We start from the raw sequence: 4708 nt of genomic DNA, 5'->3' as shown, positions 1-4708 counted from the left end.
CACATCCCTCTATTAAATGCCAGTCTACTTTTGAGAGGCATGAGCTTTCAGCTGCTGTTCCATTGTACAACAGAATCCATCGGCCCTCTGCCTGTTAAGCTGCCTTCCAAGAAAAGGGCACTGTACCTTTTCCGGATGCAAAGGCCACTTCAGGGATGGGGCCATATTGTACTGGCCTCAGAAGATGCCTTTTGATAAAGCCATAACCACACTTGTTTTGGCAAGAATCAGTAGTCCCTTGTTTCATGATCTGTCTGACCATTTTGTCCTGTTGATTCGAGGATACTTTGTTGTCCAGTGGCTAACTTTTGCCACAATGAAAGTTGACTCCATATGCAGTTTCTTCAATGCCCATATTTTCTCTAAAGTAGATTGGTACTGCCAGGAGCCGACATGTCTCAAAAAAGAAAAATTTTCTAAGTTATTAAAACATTGTAAATGCCATATTCTGTAGATCTCTGAAGGGTTTGAAGATGACCTGTCTAAAACATCTCTGCTCAATTTTTAAAACATATCTAATATGACTACAAGTTCTATTGTAATGTCTAACTACTAACTTTCATTTCTTTATATCCTAATAGTTGATAATAATAACATTCAAGCATCAGAAATTTGCATTACATTGTTAAATGAATGGTATAAATACAATTAGAAATATACATATAGCATTTTCTAACAATATCAATTTCAAATTTGTATACAATATAAAACAATCCAATCCAATGTAAAGTATTTAAAATTAGTAATTGTCTTTTTCTTTTCTTTCTTTCTTTTTCTTTTTCTTTTTTTTAAACAAGAACCTTAAATCTAATCTCCTTTGCTTAGCCTTTTTCCTAACCCTTGACAATAACTTGTAACCAACCCCCCTAAACACTGAAAATTATCCCAGACCCAAAACCCATTAAAAAGACCAAAAAACCACCCGCCCCACACCACCTCTTTGGGAATGTGGGCATCGTATTCTTAAAATTGCTTCCTGCTGAGTATGGGCGAAGTTTTCTTTATCCTGAAAGAAAAATTTTAGGTTAATTGTCAAATTCTAGGAGAGGTAACTATATCCTTCATTATCCAGTCTGTGTATAATGCCAAAGTTCAGGGTTTATCTCAAGTCCTTATTCAAGTAGTCTTTGAGACTGGATCATCTCAGCTAGTCATCTCAAAATTGCTCTGAGCACCTTATAGTTCAAAGCTGATCTATGGATGATGTTTGTCAGCTTAATGATATTATTATTGTCCACGTGAAATTGTTGTTGTTGTGGGGCCCCATTTTCTTTCTGGAGACTTCAGTTGATGTTAGGCCTGGCCATGATTTCCTGCAGAAAACTGATAAGAGACTCGAACACAAAAACATATATATGCAGCTAGCCTTTTTCTAGAATTAGTTAGTACTCTATGTGACCATTCATATCTTAACAAAGTTTAAAATGTATATATATATATATATTAATCTTGTAAATTTTGATATAAAATTTATACTTTGAGAAATGTTTAAAGAATCAGAATAGAATCAAAGAGTTGAGATTAGTAATAGAATAGTCGCTTAATTAATTTTGCTTTTGTCCTGTACCATAGCAGAAGATGGCTCTTATTCTGGCATGATACAGGGAGCTTGCATTTTCCTTTTAACAACATGCTTGAGTTTAAAGAAGGAGAGAGCCATTCTCCAACTCCAAAGTCAGCTTTAAATTTTAATTGAACTGGGACTATTAGAAAACCAATAGTGTTAAATCTTTAGAGAAAAGCAGAAACAAACATTTAGGAAGACATAAAATTTTTTAGATAATATATACCCATACACCGTTTCACTCTGTTTCTTGGGATAGATGATTTGTCCCTTTTCTTCAGTTGTCTCATTTGTCCAGTGTTCTTCAGATTCCTTAACCTTCATTCTCCTACAAGACAAAAACAAAAACCTTTCCCCAAGACTAATTTTGGGGATGTTTCCTTTTGACAAGTTATTATCTGATTAAATGAAAAGGCATGTGTTATTGATACAAGTTAGTTTAAATTGGATGTTCATGCTGCTTGATGAACTATCACCTCCTCTAATTAAGAGGTCTCTCTTGTTCAAATTGAACGTTTATCAATTTTGATGGTACCCACAGCTTATCTTCTCCTGTAGAAACAAAAGCAAAACCTCGTCCCCAATGTAATACATACCCTGGTTTCCATTCTGAGGTCAGTACATCCTTAAAGTATATAGGCTGATTTAATTCTGTAGTTTTTTCTATTATCCAATGTCTCTCTGCAGCTGTTGTTCCTTTCTCATTGGCATTGAGAAAATTCAAAGTTAGAAGAGCATTATGCAGTCTATTTCTGGGGGGTTTTGTTACCCATTTCTGTTTATTTAGCATATCCTTTAGAGTCCTGTTTGATCTTTCTATAACTGCTTGACCTGTAGGATTATGTGGTATGCCTGTAATATGCTTTATATTGTAATAAGCAAAAAACTGTTTCATTTTAACAGAGACATATGATGGAGCATTGTCAGTTTTGATTTGTGCAGGTATACCCATGATGGCCATAACTTCTAGCAAATGAGTGATTACAGAATCAGCTTTTTCAGAATTCAAAGCAGTTGCCCATTGAAATCCTGAATAAGTATCGATAGTGTGGTGTACATATTTCAATTTTCCAAATTCTGCAAAGTGAAACACGTCCATCTGCCAGATCTCATTTCTCTGAGTACCCTTTGGGTTACATCCTGCTGGTAATGGCGTCTGATTGTAGAAGGAACAAGTAGGACATTTCTTTACTATTTCTTTGGCTTGTTGCCAGGTTATGGAAAAATCCTTTTTTAAGCCTTTACTATTGACGTGATGTTTTTTATGAAATTCTGAGGCCTCCAGCACATTTCCTATCAATAATTTATCAATCTCATCATTGCCTTGTGCTAGAGGGCCTGGCAGACCAGTATGGGATTGAATGTGAGTTATATATAAAGGATGATTCCTTTTCCTGATTGTATCTTGTAATTGAATAAATAGTGAAGTTAATTCTGAAGCATCAGGGATAAATTCTGCAGTCTCAATATGTAACACCACTCTTTCAGCATACTGAGAGTCAGTTACTATGTTGAGAGGTTCTGAAAAATCCATTAATACCAACAGAATAGCATACAATTCTGATTTTTGAACTGAATTATACGGACTTTGAACCACTTTACTTAAATTTTCTGATTTGTAACCTGCCTTTCCTTCTTTGTTGGCATCTGTATAAAATGTACGAACTCCAGATATGGGTTTTTGCCATACAATTCAAGGCAAGATCCAATCAGCTCTCTTTATAAGATCAATTCTATTGCTTTTGGGATATTTGCTGTTAATTTCTCCCAAAAAATTACTGCAAGCTCTTTGCCAAGGTTCACTTTCTGTCCATAATTTTTCAATGTCCTCCTTAGTTAATGGTAGGACAATTTCTGCTGGGTCTATGCCTGCTAATTGACGAAGTCTCAGTTTTCCTTTGTAAATCAAGTCAGAGATTTTTTCCACATAAGTTTTTAATTTTTTATTTGGTTTATTTGGTAAAAATATCCATTCCAATATAATATCTTCCCTCTGCATTAATATTCCAGTAGGAGAACGCCTAGAAGGTAAAATAACTAAAATGCAATCCAGCTTTGGATCAATACGATCCACGTGTCCTTCATGCACTTTCTTTTCTACCAAGGCCAATTCTTTCTCAGCTTCAGGTGATAATTCTTTTGGACTATTTAAGTCCTTGTCACCTTCTAAGGTTCTGAACAAATTAGTCAGTTCATCATTTTTTACCCCAACAATAGTTCGTAGATGAGAAATATCTCCAAATAATCTTTGAAATCATTAAGAGTCTGTAGTCTATCTCTCCGAATTTGCACCTTTTGGGGTCTAATTTTTTGTAGCTCTATTTTATATCCTAAATAATTAATAGAATCTCCTCTTTGTATCTTTTTAGGAGCAATTTGTAATCCCCAGCAAGGCAAAATTTTCTTTACTTCTTCAAATATTCTTTCTAAAGTATCTGCATTTGAGTCAGCTAGTAAAATATCGTCCATATAATGATAAATTATAGATTTAGGAAATTTTTTACGTATCACTTCCAATGGCTGTTGTACAAAATATTGGCACAGAGTTGGGCTATTCAACATTCCCTGAGGGAGGACCCTCCATTGAAATCTTTTAACTGGTTGAGAATTATTATAAGTAGGCACTGTAAAAGCCAATCTTTCTTTGTCTTTTTCTTGTAAGGGTATTGAAAAGAAAGAGTCTTTTAAATCAATAACTATGAGAGGCCATCCTTTTGGTAACAGAGTAGGCAAAGGCATCCCAGATTGTAGAGAGCCCATTGGCTGAATTACTTTGTTAATTGCTCTAAGGTCTGTTACCATTCTCCATTTGCCAGATTTCTTTTTAATAACAAATGCAGGAGAATTCCAAGGGCTGGTTGATTCTTCAATATGCTGAGCATTTAACTGCTCTTCTACCAGCTCTTCTAAAGCCTGGAGTTTCTCTGTTGTTAAAGGCCATTGCTGGACCCATATAGGCTTCTCTGTTAACCATTTTAAAGGTAGAGCTGTTGGTGTCTTTGGAAGATCATCAGTTATTGTGCCCTGTTCTTGTATAATATGGATGGCTGGTGACCACTCATTAGAACAATATCTTCTAATATTTCTCTCAGTAACATGTGCTAGTTTATGATTTGTTTCTGAGATTGGAGGGATGTTAATCTG

Source organism: Peromyscus leucopus, chromosome 16_21 (genome assembly GCF_004664715.2).
Source record: "Peromyscus leucopus breed LL Stock chromosome 16_21, UCI_PerLeu_2.1, whole genome shotgun sequence".
NCBI classification, from domain to species: Eukaryota; Metazoa; Chordata; class Mammalia; order Rodentia; family Cricetidae; genus Peromyscus; species Peromyscus leucopus.
This window is presented reverse-complemented; position numbering follows the sequence as displayed.